Raw genomic sequence first — 24,850 nt, 5'->3', positions numbered from 1 at the left:
GTCTTTGAAGAGAGAAGAATCATTCTGTCCACAGTAATAATGCTGGGCATGGATCTCACATGTTATATCAATGCTTAACTGCAAGCCCGAAAAGTCATATTGACATGCTAGAGTTTTCTCATATACAGAGGCAATATGAGAATGCATCCACAAACAATGTCATAAGCAACACTAGCGTCTTGGAGTCTTGAGATCTTTTGACCACACCACCTCTCACATGAGGTCAGGGGAAATTCTCCATACACGGCATCATATTGGTATTCAGATTTCTGGATTTTTACATCTTGAATGTTTTGATTAGAGGTGTTCTGCCTATATGAATGGATGGCAAATTTACATCAGAAAACCTTATATTTTTATAAGTCTGTAGGTAGCTTTTTCTTCAGCATGACTCAAGACTCTACAACTTTCTACACTGTGGCTATAATGAGCCACAGTGAGCTTTAAACTCTCAATGAGAAGACAGTGAAAAGCGGATCCAGAGAGTAAAGCATGGAGGGTTTCCACAGGGCATCAGCTAGAACTGATCTCCAGGCCACACACAGATGTGGGGGAAGTGTGCAACTGTTTGTCGGGGACAGAGGGAAGCTGAAGGGTGGACTAGAACTTCATACTCTGCCTCACTTATTTGGCCTTCTTGTGTGAATATATTTTAAATATATAAGTACATAAACTCTATCAAGGTATAACAAGGATATACACCAATTCTCTCATTTCGCAAATTATATATGTGAGGCTATGTATATTCTACAATTGATATTACACTACTAAAAAAGTAGTCACTTCATTAACTTACGTGTACGTATAGATAGTGAATTGGTCACACTTATTAGGAGATTGATAAGAGAGTAATAAGATTCCAAGACCCTGAGAAGCTGATGGCCACTGAGTCGCCTGGTTGGAATAGCAGGACAAGTGGTGGCTGCATGGTTGATCATTGTGTTATTCCTGCAACATTTCCTTAAGTTCAACTTCTTCCAAAATAAAAAGATGGGATAAAGAGATTCGTGTTTCTAAAAGGCTACTCAAGGTGCTGTGTAGAAAAGAAACCGTGAAGAACTAATAGAATAGAGCATTGCAGGGGCCAGTCAGGAGGCGGGCGATAGCCCAGTGATGATAGGCTGGTGGACACTAAGAGTAGAGGTGTAAGTAGAGTCCAATGTGTTTTGGAATGAAATGACCAGCATCTTAAAGGCTGACCATAAGACAATGAAAGAATGACAATAACTAAGGTGCAAGTCTGTGCCTATTGGGCAGCTGGGAAACAATAGCTTAGATCCAGTGGCTGAAACAGTTCTGGAAACTGCAAGTCAGGGCAGTCTGTCTGGCAAGGCCTGGCTTTACCTCACACACAGAAGTATTGACGGGTCTCCCTTTGGGTCTCTTTCATGAGAAAAACCAATTCCATTCATTTGTGGCCTTTCCAAAGGGCTGCAGCTCCTAATGCTCGATCCTAGTGCCTTAGGGATGGCATTTTAAGGTGGAGATCTAGGGGCATTGTAAGGGCTTTCCCATAATTGTTCTGTTCATGGCAGCAATGTTGGGCCTGAACCTCACACGTCACTGAAATGCTTAGCGGAAGCCAGGGGAAATCCTCCCCGCATGCTGTAGTTTCCTGGTGTCCAGAGGATACAAAAGCACCCAGAGCTATGTTAGTAGCAGCGTCATGGGTCTTAACTCTGAGATCTGAGCTGTCCTCCAGGCTTCCCATAAAGAGGGTAAAAACAATATAAATTCTTTTCCTCCTCCGATCATGCATTTCCAGTGACCACACTCGGGGCAATTTAAATTAGTCAACTGGGCTTTGACAAATAGATGTATTCTCAATGGTCGTCTTCAAAATTACAGTGGAGAGAAAATCGGCTAGGCCTGAAACTATAAGCTTAATGGAATTTGCTGAGAAAACGCAGCAGTTTTGTTCGGTTCAGACCAACATGTTCCTTGGTGTTTTATGCAAGAGCTGTTACTGCAGTCACACCGAGGGGAAGACTCAACGAGAATGGGAAATTATGAGAAATGCCCACACTTCCTATTTCCTATATCTATTTTAGCTGGTGGCAATTACAATTTACTACGCAACACTCAAATATAAACGGCACTATGTGAAAGGATATAACAGTGACAGATTTGCAGCCTCAAAGCGTGACTTCAAAATATTGGTGCCAAAAAGGTTTCCTGTTCCGGAAGGCAGTTGAGACTACAAAGCCCACGCAGGTGAGGGCCCTGGCATGAGAAAGTGCTCTGCACACGCTGGATGTTGAGTAAAGCTGTGCAGGGTAGGTGGGAGGTGCCGCCTGCCCCATATGGAGCCAACCTTCTGTGCCAATCGCACCATGCTATGGCACATACAGCGAGCCGAGCGAAGAAATCCTGCGAAGCAGGGAAACTGGGAGCATAAGGCCCGGAGTTGAAAATCAAGAAGGAAAGCCAAGAGCTTGGGGGAAATGCAGAGGCAGGGTTATATGAGGAGAATACGGCATTGTCTTGTCTCTTCAGCCTTGTCCACCCTCTAGAACTAGTCCTTGACTGAAAGCTTGAATCACCAGGTCCTGGCATGCCTCTGAAGCCAGCTATTTTCAGCCAGTAAGAACCACTGTAGAAAGCTCGAGAGTGAGCCCGGAAAGGTTTGTTTCTTCCCTAGCTCTTATCTACAGAATGGCACAGTTCTTGATCCTCAGTGATGAGACCTTCCTTAATGCTCCTCTGGGACATACTCCGTCCTCTGACGCTGACTCTGAGATGGGGAATGGCTTCCCGCTAGCATGAGCTCAAGGGTGTGGCATCACCCTTAGGCTTTTTCCCCTTAACTCTGCTCGCTTCCTTGTATGCAGTCATTTCATTAAATGCTCAGAAAAATGTCCCTCTGTGATTCTGATTCATACAGTGAATTACAAGGTCCCCTATTCAATCTCAAGGAGCATGATTAAGAACACAATTGAAAAAGTCTCCTGGGCTACAGGGATAGTGCAGCTCTGCCTCCCTAGGGAGCGGAAATGATATCTCCCTGGGGGGGGGGGGGGAGTCAGGCTCCTTGTTCTCCTGCACTTGCCCGAGTCTTCACTCCTTTCAATATTTGCATTTTACTTAACCAACGCCTCTGGTGTTCCTGCCTGGGGCCTCATTCCTGTAGACTTGCTGACAAGTGAAAAGCCAGCGTCCCACACCATTCAGTTGCCTTCACCTGGGTGACTGGTAATTCTAATCACTGGAGCAGACGTGGCAGCTATGAGGTATGTGCACTTCAGGATTAAATTTGAGAGCATCCTATTCTGTGTACCAACATTTACCCAACCGTGGCTTACCTACCAAGTATTTAATATTCAAGAGACTGGTGTCTATGTCCTATTGGCCATCAGCAAGGCAAGACTGCTAGAGAGGTGAGGTTATATCTTATCATTACTAATTAGAACACCTTCATACTGGTTTCTGTTTTCTAGGATTACAGCAACTAAAAGTGACACCAAAGAGCTGTTTACTTATAGAAACAACTGGGTAAAATTAAACATGTGGACAACCAGGATGGGCACCTCTGTCCTTCCCCACATCCACAGCCACCAGCTTTCTGATGTGTCAGGGTGTGGTCTTAGCTATCACCTTTACAGCTAAGCTAATGACCACAGAGCACCAGGGGTTGGGAAGAAGCTTGGCTACAATACCTGCAATTTGAAGCTGACCCTGAGATAAAAGTAAACCGCAGGGCTGTACTTGATTGAATTGAAGTGACACTGTTCAAGCTCAGAAGGCAGAAGTGGTGAGGGATGCTGGTCCCTCTCAGATACAATAGCAATGGCCCAGAATGGTTTGTTATTAAAACTACTAAAAAGTCCTTTCAAAGGAAAGAGCTCCTCTTGCCTACTTCTTTGCTAAAAGTGATTCCCCACCCCCCATTTTATAAAAATTGTGTTCCAAGTTTCATGAGGAGGCTCTAGAAAGTTATCTTTTACTCTGTCAGCATCACAAGTGTCGGACTGTCGTGAGAATGATCATAATGTAACATTAGTGTTTTGTTGTACAATAGGAGGTTTAGAAAGAAAAGGAACGAAAGAACAGAACCACAGAATGGTGAAGCTACTTCACTTCAGCACACAGAAATGCGCTGGTCTGGTGGTGTGGTAATGACAGGAGCATAGGGAGATGAAGCCAGACAGAGACCGAAACCCGAAAGCTCAGAAAACGGTGGCAGGGATATCACATGACTGGTACAATGGCAGAAATGGTGTTTAACCTAACCTAAACCTTGGCACCTAAATCTGAGCAACTACATTTTAACCAAATTCTTAAAACGTACTTGTGCCAAGCCCTCTCTCCGAAGTGTCTTAGTTGAGAATATCATATCTAACTCTGCTCTAAGAAGCAGGCTCTGAAAACAAGGAGAAAGGAAAGAAAATTTAAAAGGTGTTTACTAGATGAAGCACACAAAATTAAAATAAATAATGTCGGAGACAAGAAAGTAGGGCAGAGCAGCCTCTGTTGTGAGGAATTGTTTTATTCTTTCTGGAAAAAAAATCACAGCTGTATTCAGCAGAGCAAATGTGGGGGAAACATAACATTGACAATAGAAACCTCAACACTTTCAGAAGAAAATGTGAAAGGAAGATGAGCAAAATGTATTGTGACGGTACCCAGTCACTCTGGGTAAAGGAGTGTGAGGACAGGTGATGGTCATCAGAGAAACAGTGGGCTTCGAGCAGCTTGATGGGATGCATTAAAATTCATCTTTGTGAAAGCACTTTTAAAATACTAAGAAGCGGATTTTTTTGCTACAGCAAGCATGAGGGTGGTCCTCTCACAAAATTCCCTACCTGCCACCCTTGGGAAGACAACTGATTACATATCCAAATGAGTTAACCACAGGCATATTGCGCCTGACCTTTAGAAGAACACTTGATGCTGTGCTGTAGAAAGGGTGCTCTGTGAGACAGCTATTAAGCTGGGAGCAAGCACAGGTCTTGGCTGGGTAGGTATAGCCCTGTGAGCTGTGTCATATGGAGACAGCCGGCAAAAAGCCATGAAGCAGTCTCCTCCATGTACTAACAAGGTGAGCCAGCCAATCTTCAGAGACTGGGATGCTGGCAGATTGATGGGGAAAGCTCTATCACTGTCTAGGGAAGATCGCCTTCTGAGGCAGTACATTCAATCTGCGGCACTGTGCGTGGGGGTGGGGGCGGAGGAGTTTCAGGCTCTTCCTGGTGGATTTGCATATTCTTTAATAGTATACCAAGTTTACGTAAGAGCACAACGTGCTTCTGCAGCTTTTATTTCACCATCAGAAGGCCAGTCTAATGTATCTGATTTACAGGCAAGCAAGTGAAGTTCACAAAGTCCCACTACTTATCCCTAGACACAGACTCACCTTGTCTAGGTAACTACACTGTGTCCTTGCCTTGCCATGCCCAACAGCTGTGAATGGGGTTGGAGGCTGATTTCTAGGCAGAGCAGTGGTGTATAGTACCCTTCCGTCTTTAGGCTCCTGGTTCTAGCTTGAAATGTGGGGAGTAATTAATGGACCATAAGCAAAACCTAGACTGCACAGTAGGCTGTATGAATTAAGAATGAGTTTTATGTGTCCAAATCACAAAGGAAAAGAAAGAACCTTCTTTATTGATATGTAAAACATGTGGGAGGAACATTTCAGCATCCTAGAAATAAAATTGTATTAGGATAGTCAAGCCCCTTTGTTTGTTTGTTTGTTTGTTTGTTTAATATGTTTACTTCTGAGACAGGAGGAGATCAGAGCAGGAGACAGAAACTCTACAGCCAAAAGTATTAAAATATTTGTTATCGGGAAATTTGGAAAGATGTTTATGGGTCTCACTTTAGGTTAATGGTTTCCTACCAAACCTTCCTACCAAATGGTCCCTCCCAGACCACTGGCTCCATAGGCCCCTTCAGACTGAGGGAGCCTTCTTCCTCTCCATCCAAATGGAACAGACACTAGAGAACACACGGCCTCCATTTTCTTCCTACTCGCTTCAGTACAGTAATCTCCTCAGGTATTTCCTTCCCTAGCACTTGGAAAAACTTGATAAATATTAATGTCGTAAATATTAGTGGCTGAGAAAATGAGGAACTTAAATCCAGTCAATGTCTCAGATAAAACATGGATCTTTCATATCTCTACTATTGTCCCATTTCCTCTTGTGGTGGTTTGAGGAATGGCTTCCATAGGTGCATGTATTTGAATGCTTGGTCCCTAGTTGATGAACTACTTGAGAAGGATCAGGAGATGTGGCTTTGTTTAAGGAGTGTCACCTTGTTGGAGGACCTTGTGTCACAGTGGGTAGACTTTGATTTCGAAAGCTCACACCTGGCCCACTCTTAATCTCTCCTAGCCTACCACCTACAGAAAAGCACATAGGCTCTCAGCTGCTGCTCCACTGACATCCCTGTCTGCCTTCTTCCATATTTCCCACTGTGTCGCTCATGTCCTAAGCCTCTGAAACTATAAGAAAAGCCCTCAGTTAAATACTTTCTTCTAAAAGTTGCCTTGGTCATGGAATTTCTCAAGAGCAATAATAACCAAGATACCTATTGATTGTAAAGACATCTTTTTCCTTCTGTAGCATTCCAAACATTAAGCAAGAAGAGTAGATATATTGTCTCTATTGCCAAAAAATAAATAAATACCCACAAGTAATGATTTCTATGATGCCTAAGGCAAAGCAGCTTTAGAAGCACTTAGAAGCCCTGGGAAGTGAACTGTCATCAGTTAGCTGTAAATGACTGATTAAAAGGAGAGAGTAAGGTTTTACTTACTCCAGTATGTCTGTGGCCACGGTGCCTTACAAATGAACTTAACTATTCATTGGAGCTCATGGCTTCAGTCTTTCATGACAGGGAAGACAGTGGAGAAGCCCAGGTATCAGGAAAGCATGATTGAGCAGGCTAATATCACACAGGACCAGAAAACAGACGGTGAAACAGGAAGTAGGCAAGTATAGCATTCTCGGTAAGTGACCCACTTACCAAGCATCTAGAAACTCCTAAAATTAATGGCACTAGCTACAGAACCATGATTCCGAAATGTCATTACAGGTAAACTTTTAGAGTCAAACAATAAGAAACATCCCAAGAACAACCCTTTCAAGAGGGAAATTAGGGTAGCTGAAAGCCCACCAGCTAATCATGCTGTTCTAGTTTAGTTATGCTGCTGAAATAAAACACTGACCCAAAGCAGTTCCAGGAAGGAGTTTATTACATTTTACTCTTTGTAGTCTATCATCATCTAGTAATGTCTGGAAAGGAATTGAAGGATAGGCCATAGAGGAAAGATGCTTACTGGCTTGTCCCCCTGCTGGTGCTCAGCTATCTTTCTTATATCACTTAGGACCCTGGGTGGCCCTGCCCACTGTGGGCTGTACTCCCATACATTAACCATCAATTAAGGAAATGCTCCCACAGACCTGCCCACAGGTCCGTCTAATGGAGGGGACTTCTCAGTTCAGGTTCCCTCTTCCAAGGTCTTTCTAGGTTGTGTTGCCCCAACAGCAAATCAGCTCATGTGCCATTTGATACACAAGGGGAGCCACTTTTTAAAATAGTTGCTTGTCCAGCAATTACTCCACCAAATTAGCCATGTTTTTGTGTGAGGAATGTGATCGGGATTCTACAGAAACAATAGTTCTTTTGACACTCTCTGTAATTCTGGAGAATTCTGTTAGAATTGATTGACGTAAACTAAGTATAGCACTTGTTCCTTCATCCTTCTGTCACTAATGATGTCTTGCATATTCAGTGTTCACTGGGAGCTGAGAGTCAATCTCCTGCTCAGGCTTGCTGCCCTTCCCAGGACTTAGTGGATCCATGAGATACAAAATGAGCAAGAATTGATCCTATCCATTATGATGATGGCTCTGCTCGTGCAACAAAGAAGACAAATAGTGAGTTCGGAGGACTGGGATTAACCCCAGAGAGGCTATCCCAGTGAGAGCCCAGGGAAGGCAACGAAAACTCATTCTAATAAAAGTATAAGGAGACAATTTAGAGAATGTAAAGAAACTATTCACTGATCATTACTAGTGGGACATTTAGGGGACTAAGGCACACCCAACACCAGGTGACGCTATTATCATCTCAAGACATGGCAGACAAGAGAAGAGAACTATTTTACAGTGTTCAAATGACTGCTCTATTTCACAAAAGTTGGGGTGGGGGTATGGCAGCCTTGCCAGAACTGCATCACTGACCGAGAATAAAGCAACAGGTTAGGATACAGGTTAGGATATCCGCCGCTGTCTTCTCTGGCCCTGTGATCACCTGCCAGGCAAGGCTTTCAAATTAACTGAGTCCAGCTAAGAAACCACAGGTCAAAGGAGCCTCACAGACACAGTTGATTTTCCTTAGATGTCTTTCCCCTCTCCTTGCCTCAGGCAAAAGGCAATGAAGAGAGGGAAGAGAAAAGGTCACGGGAGTGGTCCAGTAGGAAGAGACTAGCATGCAAGTCAATGTATGAAATGGTCCTCCACATCTTTCTTGTGTCCTGTACCTAACCAACTGGATACTGGCAACTCATCTGTGTATTTCTTTGCTCTCTTAAGTGAAGCAAGAACATCTTCACTAGCAGATTGCTAAGCCATTAGTTGGTTTCAGGGTAATAACCGGCCAGTGTAAGAAATTTAATTGCCTGAGAATTTCTAAAAGTTGCTATCTCAAAATGCCACAAGAATAATTTTATGAAACAGAGAAATAATACTTAAGTTTTCTATACTTTTCCATTTGCGTGAGGGTTATTTTATTATGGATTCCTTCTTAGTTTATCATGTCTTGCAGCTAAACGAATAGTATTGACATCCTTAGCATGTGTTGGAGCACTAGAAGGTCACCCTAGTGGGTGGACTTGCCCACACAACCCATGGATATGGGGCCTTGAATCTTTCACTTTCTGTTCTAGAGAGGGCTTATGTGTGGTTCTTGCTTCGCTAGGATTCAGAATCATCATATGTTAAAGTTTGCTAATGAATTACACAGATTCCGAAGCTCATTATAGTTCTGGGGTTCAGTGACTCTGTGCTTCTGTTTATACTCCAGTGATTAAAAGTGTGGGATTGCCAAAAGAATATAGTATGGATGCAGTAGCACCTGACACAGTGTATGGTAAGAGTGCCCCAATAATCAGTATGTAGCAAGAGAGACGAGCAGAGGGAAGTCAACCATGGACTAATGCAAGACAGACAAGTTGTCCAAGGCAAAGAGTGAAAAAAATATAAGTTGGCAGAGCCTAGGCTGAGACCAGGATGAAACTTTCTTCAGAAACAAGGATGAAGGAAAAAGAGAAAGAACTTACAGTCCTGGCAACTTTTAGTTTTTCTTGGGCAGTTTTATCTGCTATTGAGAGCTATTAGCTAAAAGGTGGTATATTGCTCCTAGGCCTTGGAAACAGAATTCAGATATTCTGTATCTAATATGGTGTAAGCATGGTTGTGTGTGGGGGGGTGTTGCATAGTTTTTTAAAATTAATCTTTGTTACAAAAATGTTGCAATTTTTGAAAAACTCAAACACTAAAATCATCCAACTATACAACTTAATTAACTTCTATTCAGTTAGAGTAGCCATTTTGAATGGACAGGGTGGAGCTTCACATTGGGTTTTATATTTTTACTATAGAGCACATTTTTATGTATTTATCTACCGCCAAAACTCCCAAAACTAAAATCTGAGTTAGAACTAGAAAAGTAATTATCTTTACACTCTAAACACAACCTCTATAAACTCTTCCACTACTGACTGACTGACATAAACCTCAGCCATTGGCCTATCAGGGATATTCATTAGTCCCACATGGCATGTACACCTTCCTGTCAATGTTCCTTCAGTGGCCACAATCTGCAACCCTCCTCACTACTGCTGCCATCTCATTTGTTCTTCTTGTCATACTCCAAAGATAGTCTTCCATTAAATCTTTCCATTATATTTTCCTCATTTCCAAAATTATGTAAACCTTTCCCAAATTGGGAGTTTTTCTGTTTCTTCATGATTTTAATTCCTATCTAGTCAGGAATCATTATAAATTCATCTTGACACAGAGCATGGAAGATTACTTTGCAAAAAACCGCTTTCACTAAATATGTGTTTGAATTAAGTCTCTTAAAATCCATTTGGACTTATATATAAAGGGCAAAAGACTGTACTTGGTACTTTTCTAGTTCTCAATATCATTTTTCAATTCTATTTCATTTCTCACTCTTGGAATTTAAATGTCACTTTACAATTCCCCAAAGATTGTACCTTTGCTTTATAGAATGCTTCCTTTATTATCCATTTTTAATTTCTCGTTCACCTTTTTCCTGCCCTTTCCTTCAGTTTTGCCCATGACCTGAGAAAACTGGTAGAATTGCCTATAACACAGAACATCAGTTCAAATGCTCATGGAAGTTTCTTTCAGTTCTACCAGCCAATGCCTTAAGAAGATTCACAGCTCTAGAGTGTGTTATTATAAACTAAACATTGCTTCTCTACACATCTTCTTTACTTCTAACAACATTGTTATTTTAATGCCTTTGGGGCAATGGGAAGGGAGAAAACAGTAATTTATTCACCAATGAAAGGATCTATAGGCAGAGCTACATAGTCTTATATTAAAATAAAGCTGCATGTGGATAGTTTCTACCTTCTGCTTGCTGGAAGTGAAGAAAGATGTCCTATCTCCTCCTTTGTTTCTACAACCCTCAGGGAAATTTTCAACCAGTTTACTAGTTACCTGAAATGATTTTATACCAGTTTAGTACCCAAGGAGTATGAATAAAGTGAGACTTAACTGTTGCTTTGTCTTCAGTTCAAACAGATGGCTGTATTGGAAAGTTGAATGTATGAGTACATGGACAGGAATAGGTGATCCTTACTTGTTATGTATGTTCTTTTCGTTGGAGGAGTAAAGGGTTCCTTTAGCCAGCAGGTTCGTGGTCTATCATCAAGGGAAGTCAAGCAAGAGCTTGAAGCAGAAACTACAAGGGAACATTGATTATTGGCTTACCTCCCTGATTTGCTCTGCTCCCTATCTTATAAAGCCCAGGTACACCTGCCTAGGAATTATACCACCCATGGTGGGCTTGACCCTCCTACATCAATTGCAAATCCAGAAAATGTTCCACGGGCACACAGACTACTCCAGTGGAGGAAATTCCTCAGTTGTAGTTCCCTCATCTCAGGTGTCAAGTTGACTCCTGAAGTTGACTCCTGAAGTTACCTATGACAGCAACCAACTTTAAATATAACCCTTAAAGTTATAGCCTCTCAAAGAGGGGAATGTGATTACATTAAAGTGCACAGGAAGTGTACAACCGATTTTTTACTGTGCTAAATTACCTTGTCACCATGGCAAGGGCAGGCAAAAGGTATACATTCCATATGGTCTGTATTCTGGAACCATCTGGATCACCTGATGGGCATAGAGAAGCAGTCAGGCTTAGGCCTTCAGCTTGCACTGTGACTCTTTATGATTCCCTAATTCTAGGCAGGCTTGTTCTGCGGTTCCATGAAGTATACCAGCTCTTCCTTAGGTCATCAAGATCACAGTTGAAGGATGTTTGCTTGTTTGTTTGGTTTTTATTAATGGTGGTGTAGTGTTGTTTGTGGTGGTTGTGGTTTGTGTTTGTTCGGTGGCTTTGTTGTTGTTGTTGTTGTTTGTTTGTTTGATTTTTGGGGTTTTTGTTTCATTTTTATCAAATCCCTAACCATGTGGGTTCAATGAGGTAGGAATGTTGGGTGAAACCCAGTGTGGGACTAAGTAAGCCATTTTGAATTAGTAACTACAAAGTCAAGGTAAACCTCATGCCACTTGAAAAGATATTTAACATGTTGAACCTCTAACCTTCTAGATATCTTTGGTGATTAGCACATGAATGCCCTCATTCAGTGGATTACTCTCTTAGAAGCAATTCAAAGTTCTTTTTCCCTAGCCTCCATGAGAGGACATAGCAAGATTTCAACTGTGAATGAGGAAAAGGGTAGTTTCTGGATACCACATCATCCAGTGCATTCACCTCAGCCTCCAACTATGATATTGTGGTGTCTCTGTTGTTTATGACTCATTCAGTAAAGGCATTTTGTTATGGCAGCCTAAATGACCTGGAATCATTCAGATCCTCAAGTATATCTTTGCAAACACATTCTAGTGCATTAAAAAGGTAAGTAAGGAAGTAAGAAGAACCAGGGTCTTTTGAATACTGAACAGAAAGTGTAGTAGCATCAAGGGCACAAACACAAAAAAAAAAAAAAAAAAAAACGCCACACACACAAAAAGCAAAACCTCTTCTGGGTGAAGTATCCAGCTATTAAAAGAAAGACATGATGCAGTGTATCTCCGTCGGTACCTCTCTTCATTCATAGGCAGAGAGCATGTAATATTAAGTAAAATACTAATCTATATTATGTCATTATTATTAGCTGAGTTAATTTGCTTTCAGAACCTATTATGAGTCATGAGTAGTCGTGTTGTAAATAAATCTCTTAATAATAATGTAGGTACTAAGAAATATCTGCCTTTTCACACCTCTGACCTATTATTAATCTGTGGTTATATAATTAATACAGAAGAATGACAGAGTCGGGAGACTGGAAGTCAGGTTTTCTTTGATATTCTAGCCATGTCACTGATGTTTCAATGCTCAGCAAAAGGAAGGTCTTGGTTTTTCTTCAGCAAAGCATATCACAGTCCACTTATTTCATAAATTCTCTTGCCTTTCTTACAAAGTCAGTAGGGTGTGTGTGTGTGTGTGTGTGTGTGTGTGTGTGTGTGTGTGTGTGTGTTAAATACGTAGATAAAATAATGGATCCATGGCCCACTGGAGGTAGAAAGACAGTTGTTCTGACAAACAGCCTGGCTTTGATGCTTCCCTTATAGTGACTAGCCATAAGACTAGCTATTCTTTAAACTTATGATTTCCAGTCCAGCCCAGCCTTAATCTTTGAGTGGTTACGGTTATAGATTTTACTACCATATCTGGATAAATACAAGTACTTTTTAGGCTATATAATGTACATTTCAAGAAGTTGTGGAAGGAAGGAATGGATAAAGAAAGGGAGGGAAGGTGGAATGGAGAGAAGGGGAGGGGGCACCAGAAAAGCTACACAGAGGAATTTCCATCAACAGTGTGAAGTAGGCAAATTTCCCAGAGTAGGTCCTTCTAGAAGAAGGCAGTAGAAGTGAGTGTCCTGTGGCTGCTTCCCCTGTCTTTTGGTTGCGAATCTAGCTTTTACTGGCTGAGCCATTTCTCTAGCTCCAGATTTTTATTGTTTCGTTTCTTTAAGACATGGTCTTGCCATGTCTCTACTGGCCTGGAGTTCACTTTGTAGAGCAGTCTGAGCTTGAATTCACAGAGATCTGCTTGCCTCTGCCTCTCCATGTTGGGATTAAAGCCATGTACCACAATGGCTGACCAGTTCATCCTGCCTAGCTCTGCAGTTGCTTTCTTACCTATAGCCTTTGTTTAGGAATGAGCAGAGCTACCTCGAGAAGTTACATAGACTGTGGTGAAGCCAGATCTAGAAGAGTTTTCTTCACTGGAAGAGGAAAAGCAAGTCTGTGCTCCCTGTTTTCCCATAAACGTTCCACCTACATTCAATTCTGGAGTATAGGTTCGTGGAGCCATGATAAAAACCAAAGGCATCTCTGTAAATCATTTGGATCTTTTGAGTCAAAACTGAGATAATTAAAGTTGCTCAACTTGTCTTACATGATGAAAATGGAAGGGGGAAGCTGATCCGGGAAGTGAGTATCTTAATAAACACTGGCCTGCTGGGAGGAGAGCTATGCATGGCTCATTTCAGGCAAACTCTGAGTGTTGTGGGCTCCTACAAACCAATGAGTTCAAGATTACTTGGGTACTTTCACTTATTTAATTATTTAGGATTAAATTGGGTGAGCCCTCCAAACATCCCTGCTGTGGGTGGAAACCAAACCTGTAAAAAGCATGAAGAAACTTCAGTGGTATAACAAGGCTATACCACTCGGGGGGAAATGGCTGACTTCACTTTGAACACTGCCAGCAACAACAAAAAATGTTTAAAAACAGTTTCACAGCTCAACTTTCTTTTCTTCTTTTTTTCCCCTCTTCTTCTTCTTCTTATAGTTGGAATGTATTTTATCGTCTGTCAGTTTTGCCCTGTGATATGTCCTCTTAAATTGGATCTGTAAGCCCTTCATAAAGTTTAATAAATCTTCAGCATTTCACCCTAAGGAAATTATATTAAAAACCTTCAAATGTGAAGTTGGGCCCGCAGACACACAGCACTGGGAATTTTATCACCATAATCAGCGTGTAATGAAAGCCTCTGTCGCTGTTCCTTCCCAATCATAATCTGCTTGTCTTTATGAAAAAAAAGGGGGGTTTGTCTGGGTTCATCTGCAAGCTTTAATTGGAAGATGTCTTCATTTCATTCCAGCCTACTGGGATAATAACTCAGCCCCATGTTTAAACACAGGCCCTCGCTGCTGATATTTTTTCATTTAGTAAAGCATGTCTCTTTAAATGATTTAGCAAATCATCATGAATGCCAGGCCAGAGTGATTGGCAGCTCATTGCTGGTGCACCATTTGCATGACATTTGTTCTTCAGCTAAGAAAGCTGCCGCAGGTAAACAAGCAGGCCCCGGACTGACTCCCTTTGAGTCCCTCCCTGTTTATTTTCTCATAATCAAATGACATTTATGAGAGGCCAATGCAGCTGCACATATATGCGGGAAATGCAATCAGGCTAAACATGATGACTTCATTCAGGTGATATTTTGATTAATGAAAGGACATTTTTATGACATGGGGGGGGGGACTTTGATGAAGCAATCTGGCAAATTCCCCTTTGTGTAACTAATATTCTATATTTTATTTCTATTTTCATGCAACCTGGACTGGAATAATTAGTGACTAGTGTTCACTTATGAGAGTTTGGCTAAAACATGGGATTGCTTCAAACAGGAGGTCCAAGGTAAGATTTTTGTCTGTTTTGGAAGAAAACACCCTTTCTCCTTTCAAAGAGGGGGGGTATACAGAAACCAAGTTGTTGTGAAATAAAGCTGGTTAGGACATCTGTGAATGTAGCTTTACCTGAGGAGATTCATGAGAGTTAAAAGTTTTTATACACTTTCTCATTCATTGTCCTACTAAGAAACATTGAAAATAACAAACTAGAGCATCCTTTTTCTTAAAAGGAAAGTTAAGAGTGGCATAAAATATCTTTACAATTTATATGCTTTAGCAGAATTCCAAAGAGCAAGCTATGCTTTCTTGGGCTTGCTAGAAAACAAGTGTGCTGCTTAAGAGAGAAGTATTTTTTTTTCACTCCTAGAAAGGGTTCCCAGCAGTAGAGCAGAGAACACATCTCAAGTCACACCTAGCTCTTCTCCCACAGCACCAAGCTCAGCCTGGAAGAGGTGAAGGTAGTCATGGACTGTCAGGTCCACCCTTTGGTAAAGCTGCTCAGCCTTTAAGGAAGACCTCAGAGATCCTAGGTTTCTTCACCCACTAAAACAAGCGCCCTCAGAACAATATCATCCTCCAAGTCATCTTCCTATGGCAAGAGAAAGGAGAAACAAGGCTTTTGTGATAATAAAATATAAGTGTGAGTAACCTTTTTGTTTTTTTCTTTTCTTTCCTTGTCACAGAATTTTATTGCATATCCTGTTTAGCTTGGGCCACACTAGGTAGACGAGGCATCTGCTTCCCAAGTTCTGGATCACAGCTTGTTCTTTCTACTGTGGAGGCACAACTTATACTCTTTGATGTCGTTTACAAAAAGTTTGTCAAAAACAGCTGGCAGCACTTAGAGATAGAACACACTTTGGAAGGCTATCGTAGATCATAAGGAGGGGCCAGACTATGGTCAAGCATGGCTTTAGTAGATATGAAATGAAAGTTCTTAAGAAAACAATTTATTCCAACTACGCCATTGCCTTGCATTCATTCATTCAGTCATTGAATATACAGTGGACAATAGGAGACAGGAGGTAAAGCAAAAAGTCCAGGGCAGTGTGTGATTAAAAGAAGGGCAGAGCAGTTGAGGTTGGCACATCTAAATCCCCCTTATGGGTCAAGATATCTTACACGGTACAGAACATTTGAATTGAGAATTGATGTGCAACATAATCTCCTTTGTAATCAGAAAATATAAAATACATGGCCATACTTTATCTATTGTATCTTAAGCAATTCGATGATAGAGCTTTGGAAATAAAACGTGGCATTTCTCATTTTCACTGTCTTTGCATAATATGTCAAACAACTCCAAAACCTTTAAACCTTCCATTTGAAGCACATGGAAATCATATTTAAAATTAGCCTTGCATCTTCAACTTCTATTTTAGCATCTATGTATTCCTCATTGTAGTTTATATTTTCAATATAATCAGCCAAGTAGTACCTACTTGTAGGTATTATATAAATAGGGCTTCAAGTTACCTTGATCTTAGGAAAGCTTTCAGCATCTGCCAGTTATTCCTAGAATTAAATAGGTTTCCCTCGGTTAGATCTTAGTATATTCTATCAACCAAGTGCAGTTACAAGTTAATATGATGCACCTTTTACCACTCAAAACCCAAATTTTCCAGAGAACTGCAGAAAGTGAAGATCTAGAATAGAATCAGTGTAAACAAAGATGGATTCTGGCTGAATGGAAAAGGGCTAGAAAAAAATTTAAGGACAAAATACAATTTATATTTCCCCTACGCACACACACACACACACACACACACACACACACACACACACCATAAAATAATTTCTACATGAAACTTACAATGCATAGTAATAGATAAAACTTTAGACATAAAGGCAAAAGACTAGTAATTAGGTTCTCTCTTTACTATTTTTCATGTTATCTCAGTTAAGTCTTATTTACATTGTTTCTTTTGCTATAAAAACACAAATAGCCATAACTTTGCAGAGTTGCTGAGAAAATAAAACTAAGTAATTTTGATATGAGCCTCTAAGAATAGAGCTGGCATATTGTGGTGTTCCAAAAGTCATAGTAAAGGTGTATTGTTAGAATTAGATAAAATTTAATCTCACATAAAAACTGAGAGGTAGTACTTTTGGTTATTTATTGTAGAGGAAGGAAATATAAATGGTTAAATCATTCAATTCAAGAAATATTCATCAATCCTGTGGATTTTCTATATCAGGCATTGGTCTAAGTTCTTAGAATTTACTAGTGAACATCATGCAGAAACTTATTCTGACAAAACAGCTATTTATGCTTTGTTCTGCCTTAGAACCATTCTCTCTCTCTCTCTCTCTCTCTCTCTCTCTCTCTCTCTCTCTGTGTGTGTGTGTGTATGTGTGTATGTATACCACGAATTAAAACTTTGTGATTATTGTAAGTTCCTTTTATATTGCTCAACACCACACACACACACACACACACACACACACACACACACACACACACACTGAAAAGTCATATATAGAATAGCCCAGACTACATTCAAGTCTACTACATCAAAACAAGCTAAATGGCCTCCAACAGGAATAGCACTTTAGAGTTCTTCAATACGGTGACCATGAGTTTCCATAAAAAGAAGATGGCATTTTCTAGTGTCTTTCTCACCTTAATTACCTAAAAATCTCTGGGCATAACTTTAGTTATAATCTCAGAAAACAACCAATGAAAAAAATTAAGATCAAAAAGGATTTTGTGAATGCCCTGACAATTACCTTCAACCTTGTAGATGGCCTCTCTAACCTACAATCTAGCCCAATACTGAGAAATAAATTATGTCATTTAAGTGTGCTGTTTTTAGAAGGGAGTAGGAGGAAGTGTTCCCAGAATCTGACACTTAGGATCAACTAACCACAGAGCAGCTCTACTCAGAACTGGGAGTAAAAGACCATAGAATAAAATAGCTAATGTAGATGGAGTTGACCCACAGTAGATCTGAGAGGGCTTGGGAAAAGAGGCGTGAGAATTGCCATCTAGGGGCTTCTTAAACAGTTTTATCCATAGCTGTATAACCCAATGATGGGCAATTAATTGGATTAAGTTAGAGAAGAAAAAGTTTTCTCCAATGAGCAAAGCAGGGACACCAAGAATGGTCTTAGTAGCTGGTGTTGAGTCACTTGGGTCACACCTGCCCTGGGGAGCTGTTTTCTTTGCTGGAGAGGGGTGCTATGGAGTACCTTAAATCTGAATGAGTCACAGGGCATCAATAGATGGTGCTGGTCTATCTGCTGTTTCCAGCAGTTAAAGGATTAAACCAGCATGTAGATGCATTTTTTTAAGTGAATTTTAGGCAAAACATCCTTGACAATGAGGGTAACAATAGTGAGACAGAGAGGGGCAACCATGTTCTGTTTCTACGAAAAATACACGAGCTGAGCTATAAAAGAAAAAGGTGGGGTTGGGGATTTAGCTCAGTGGTAGAGCGCTTGCCTAGCAAGCGCAAGGCCCTGGGTTCGGTCCCCAGCTCCGAAAAAAAGAAAAGAGAAAAAAAAAAGAAAAAGGTGATTTTTCTCATGGTTTTACAAGCCTAAGATCAAGGATGAGTCCTCTTGTCTTCAGATGAGGTCTGATGGTGTTCTGAATATGGCACAGAAACAGGGGAGAAGCCAGCCTTTCTTCCTAACATCCTTCTCTTCTGGCAGGCATTCCAATCCTGACAGCTTGACTTCATTGTCACAGAGACATTTGAATCCTTTCTAGTGACCTAACCACCATGCTGAGCTCTTAGCAGCTCTCTATATTTCCACTGGGCACCAAGCTCCAGTGTGAGTTTTCATAGCGGGATGTCCTCTGATGAGCTCATAAAAGTTGCCATCAGAGAGTCACAGTTTAATGTCCCTAAAGCCCCAGAAAATACTGCTCCTCTATGAAATGACAGTGCGGATTAGGTCTCACTCCTGACTTTCCACATGTTTTCTTCCCATGAATTACCACTCATAAACAACTTAGAAAAAAACCTGTTGATATACTAGAGAGGAGGAGAAAGAAAAGCTGTCTTTTTTCCCTCGCTCTGCTAATTCTTCCAGTATGGAGCAGGCATGGTTTGCATGAGAGAGGGGATTTCTAGTTACAGAGTTGGAGCTTCAAATCAAGATGGAGTCTATGCTTGCTCCACTAAGACTGTCTAATGACAGAAAGTTACTAGAGTACACTGTTGTTTCACTCAGGAGTTAGAGACGATCTTCATCTGAGATCAAAAACTAACCTCAAATAACAGAGACAAGAGAAAACAAGTTACCTGAGGACTACCTAGTGTGACCCAAACTCACTTAAGGTGTAGCCAGCAGGTATTTCTTTCATCCATTCATTCTGCACGATGACCAACTGTGCATGAGTTTAGAAAGGACAAAATATGTTCAGTTCTCCAGATCTAACAGGGAGCACACCCTATCACTCTTCCAGCCCAGTTCCGAAGACAGTTAACACTGCAAAAAGTTCCCATGATGTCATTGAGAACTTCAGGTTGGGCTGAGAGAGCCTGAGTGAAATGTAGTCACTGGCTAGCATGGCTCAAAGTCTCTGTGAGCACCTGACTATGTGAGCAAACATGCTTTGGGGTTCTCCAACACCCTTCTTTTTGTGAATATATTCTTTGAATCAATCAAGTTTAAGCTATAATATCAATAAATCCAAAATACTTACTGGGCTGCAGCAAAGTACAAGAGGGTTTCATTTTACATAGACATCATTGTAATCGGTGCTAATCTTCAATGTGTTAAAGAAAAAGATGTTTAGACCATTTGCACCATGTGGTTGTAAAGGTCAGAAACAGGATTTCTCACAAGACAGGTTCCCTGTCTGACAGCTGATACCTGGCATTCCCATGACAAAGGTCTGTCATTTTTTTTCAGTCACATGAGGCTTGCCTGATGCTCCCACATATGGATTCAATCACATCTTAAATTAAGAACACAGATCAAGTCCAGTGGTGGTTATGGTTGTGTGTACATCTTTAATTCCAGACGTGTGAGACAGGCAGGTGGATCTCTGTGAGTTCAAGGCCAGCCTAGTCTGCAGAGTGAGTTCCAGAATAGCCAGAGTTACAGATAGGGCGGGGAAAACAACATTAAAAAAAAAAACATTGTTTCCTAGGAGTGGACCCAAAAAAGAAGAAAGTGCAGGACATATAGAGAAAGAGGATGGGCAAGCTCTGTGAAGGGCAGGGCACATAGAGACATAGAGGGTGGTCAAGCTCCCTGTGCTTCAAACTCTGTCTCTGGGGAGTATGGGATGGGAGTAGAGAGAGGATTCGTTGTGTGCGGCTCTCAGAAACAATTTTTGGCCACTGAGTTACAGAGTACTCATGCTGGCACGTGAAGACACGTTGTGAAGTTTAGATTCTTTGGCATGATGAAGATGGTAGACTTCTGTATTCAGTCTAACACTCTAAACTATTTTCCGAGCATGTAACTTTTAAACTGCTAGACTTTGCTCGCACTAGCTTGTCACACCTTGGAGAATCAGTTTTGTCAAAACTGGACGTCAGGGATCCCGGGGCTGAGGAATGAGTTCTGGAATAAATGGTCGGGTGTGAGTGACAAGTGGAAGTTTGGTTTTCACCAGTGTTCACTTTCTTTTCAGCTTTCAATGGCAGCATACTGTTGTTTCCTTGGAGTAACTGAATTTCTTACAATGAATAAAGTGATTTTAATCATTATAGAATTATTACTATGAATATGACACCAGATATTTTTCAACAAAAAGGAGAATTTTCTCATAGAATATTTTTATCATTCTATTTCCATAAATACAATATTGTTATTAAAGATGTCTTTAGAAAAAGTATTATTTTTAGAGAATTGACTTAAAGATATTGATTTCCTAGTATATAAAAGTAAACAGACATCTTAGTGTAAATGAATAAGATATTTTTAAAGGCTGCTCGAATTATAAAATGTTTATTTCCTGAAGATTGCACATCTAATAAAGATAAACCAAACAGCCAATGGCGCACATGGGCTGATAAAAGAGCAAAAATAACACATCTTCCTCCTGTGAATTTGATTTTTTTAGGAGAAGCAGAACATAGGCGGGAAGTCCCAGGCAATGTTATGATCCATATTCCAATAACCTGCTACAGTTGCTCCCTGGAGCAGAGGAGATGGAGAGAGAATGCTGAGAGAGCCCTGGAGGGCGACTACCTGCCAATGTCCCCTCAGAGTTTTACTCTTATCCTTCCTCCCATCACTTCAGGCTCTTCTGGGCATTTCCAGGCTCCTCCCTTCTTCCACAATGAGCAAGGGTTCGAAGTGCCACCTTCTAGACATGCACTTATGTGAAAAGTGTTTCTGGCCTGCAGATTTCCAGTCCAGGAGTTATGAAAACCCCGTGTCTTTCGTTTGTAACTCTACTTTAGGAAATGTCTGGGAAGACCATACACATACTGACCACTTTTAAAGCAATTGCTTTTCTGTATTAAAATATCAGACAATTTAGTTGCTGTTGGAAATTCCCCATGTGTAGAAAGGATAAATCAGTATCCACGGTGTGTAGCAGTCAGTGTCAGGGGAGGAGAGCCTGGCTGTTGAAACATTTTCTTTAGTTTTCTGTGCCCAGCACCTCATCTCCTGGAAACATTTGCTGATGTCTGAAGACATTTTTATTGTCTAAACTCACGTGGGTGTGCTAGTCCTAAGCTGTCTTTTCAAGAATGCTGACATACTAACAAACTTGGAAGATAGAGAAGGTGTCTTCTCTGGAGCAAAAGATAGGTGTGCCTAGCTCATATCATAAGAAATTGAACTCAACGTTTCTAAACGTTCCTGATGTATGCAGCATCCTCCTGAACAATCCGCTTTATCCTAATGCAAGTGAGTTTCAAGACAAAGTGCAGTCCACGATCCAGAACTCAGGAGTCTTCTGCTGGGATGTTAGGAATGAACAGAGAAGAGTCTGAGATTATCCTCCCCTGAAAGGAAGACTAGTGAGATTTCTAGAGGTTTGTTAACTCCTCGTAAGTTGATTTTTAAATCTTGAACTATACTTTACTTGGTTTAAGGGACATATGTGCCCAACCTATGCAATGATTATCTCTGGCAGCTTCTACTTGTCTTTAAAGTCACAGAATATTGATTCCCTGCCAGTAGTGTGCACTGGGCTTTCTGAGGTTGGCTTGGCCACAGTCTTAGTTATGCATATCGTGATGCCAGGCAGTGATACTCCTTCTCCCTCTTCCAACCTTCTCCTGGGTAAATGCCATCTATCATCCATATGCTTTTAAGGAACAATAAATTATGTTTGCTTTCCTGTTTGTGTGTTTTATGAGAGTGATTCAGGTATATGGAAGTCAGAGGAAAACTCTGGGGGAGTCAGTTCTTTACTTCTGTCATATGGGTTCTCGGGGTCTTACTGAGGTCCTCAAACTGGGCAGTAAGTGCCCTCTGAGCCATCTGGTGGGCTCTACATACTTCTTTCTTTGCTCAAATGCACATATAACTGTGGGTTCATGAAGAAAAAAGAATCACTAAGTAAAAAATGTAAACATACAAGGTAGCCTCATGATCAGGTTTTTTTTTTCTAAACAAAAGCATATCCTGCTGGTCATCTAAAGGAAAAGGACCTAGCTGAGGCCAACCCCACTTGATTTTTTTTCTTACAGTCCTATAGCTCTGTTGGTGAATTTTATAGGTTTTTCTGTTTCTTGGCGGTTTTCTTATCACAGTTTACTACTAAGAAGAAAAGGTATTTTTTAAATTTTTATTTTATTTTTTACTTTTGGCACAGGTCTCCTTCTGCAGCACAGGCTGGTTTGAAGCTCACTATGTAGCCCAGGAGGACCTAAAGTACATAGTGATCATTTCACTCCTGCCTTGCCAGTGCTAGGATTGCAGGAAGAGCCACAAGCTGTTGCAAGTGGCATCTTCAATAATGTTTTATTAGCATATATTAATTGTCGCTAACAATGGGTTTCATTATGGCATTTTTATCTAAGTACATAATGTATTATGGTCATATTTATCCCCATTCTCCTTTTCTACCTCCATTCCTGCTACTACTCTTCCTCAAGCAAGATATATTTTTAAATTTTTTTGAAATTAAAATATAATTATCTCATTTCCCCCTTCCCATTCCTCCCTTATACCCCTACTATAGACTCCTTACCCTCAGCACCCTGCCCTATCTCTCTCTCTCAAAGGACTTCTTTTTCTCTCACTGGTGTTGTATACATATACAGTGCATACATAGAAACCTCTCCGTTCCATTTAGTGTTACTTGTATGTACATGATTTCCAGACTGACCACTTGGTATTGGATAACCAAGTAGGGCTGTCTTCTCTGGGGTAGATTATTTGCTCTCAGCCTTCCTTAGCTTCCTGGAGTTCTTTGTTTAGGGTTAGGGCCCTGGTGCTTCCCCTTCTCATGTTAGAATGTCTGCTGTTGTCATCCTTGTCCAGGTCTCGTTTAGGCAGCCATATTGTTGAGGTAACACAGGTGCGGTTTTCCTGTAATTTCTAGGAGACACACTCTCCTGCTGGTTCTCTTTCTCACAGAAGGTATTTTTGAACTCTTGGAAATACTCCACATGTTTGAGGAAACAAAGAGGCTCCAAGTTCATCTTTGCTCTTCTTTCCTAGTTGTTGAGCTTTATGGATATGAGTCTTTTCTGAGGCTAATGCTGTATTCTGTTGTAAGACTCTAGAATTTTGTTTGGCTTCGCTGTGGAAGGAAGCTTTAAGTAAAATTCAGACCAGGAGGGAAGCAGCCACTCTTTCAAAGTAGTCATTGTGAGCTGTCAACAAAACTAGAAAGAAAATCAATATTTAAATGTACACCAGAGAAATCTCCTCACAGTACACACGAGCTTTGTATGTTTGACTGGAACTAGTCTTTGGAATGGTAGAAAGGTGTGTGTAAAATGTACACGTGTTGATTTCTGCCAACTTGAGCCCTTATTTCTATCTCTGTAAGCATCTATCTGCAGGACTATCTCTGTTAGATTCCAGAAGAACAACTGGAGGAGAACGAAGCACTTAGAATAGTTCTTGCTCCCATGAGGGAGCTCACACGACTCTACTTTTGTCCTTGGTTAGCGTGACAAAGAGTGCAAAAGGGCAGGAAATGACTCAAAATTATTCATTGCTCTTTTTGCTTTTAGGAGTCCGATTTTTTTTTCTGGTTAGAATTTTCAACAATTATCAAAAGAGTATCTGAGGACCCAGGAAATACTTGACTGATGCTCTTCAGCTGCCTTTCAGTCTGGTCTGACTTTTACATAAAGCTTCCCCCTACAGCTTAGCCACAACCACATTCAGAGTGTCACTGATACCCGAAAGACTGACTGGAGAAAGGTTTTCTGTTTCCCAAGGTGACAAAGTAATGGACAACTTCCATTTGACTTTTGTAGAGAATAAATTATACCTTGATTCACAATTTAGGATTGTTTTTTATTTTTAATGTTTAGAGTACAAATGCTGGGTCAAGAGTATAGGCTGGAGGTAGAGCGTTGCCCAGCAGGCATGGACTCGAGTATGTTTGGTCTCACTCCTTACTGTATCAGCAATTTACATCTACACCCCAGGGCAACTGTGCCATTACACCCTATAGTTTTGTTCCTTATTTGTTTTTAAAGCATCCAGAACAGCCAATCCTGTGCAAGGATCAATACATGGATACAAGGCAGTTAACCACAAAGACTGAGGCCACCACAAGTTTAGAATATATGAGGTCCCTCGGGGCTTCCTTTTCTTCGACTTTACAGTGAGTTAGTCAGATCTACTTTCCTCCATGATCCTTCTGTGTAACAAAACGAAAAATAACAACAAAAAAAACCCCAAAAAACAAAAAAAAACAAATAACAACCACACCCTCTACCTAATCCAGTTACGTTTAAAACAAATATGCTATATAAGCAAGTATTCAGAGCAGTACCAGGACCATAGGAAACATCCATTGACCATTAAATTATTAAATAAGATATATATGT

This window comes from Rattus norvegicus, chromosome 1, assembly GCF_021556685.1.
Source record: "Rattus norvegicus strain SHRSP/BbbUtx chromosome 1, alternate assembly SHRSP_T2T, whole genome shotgun sequence".
NCBI classification, from domain to species: domain Eukaryota; kingdom Metazoa; phylum Chordata; class Mammalia; order Rodentia; family Muridae; genus Rattus; species Rattus norvegicus.
This window is presented reverse-complemented; position numbering follows the sequence as displayed.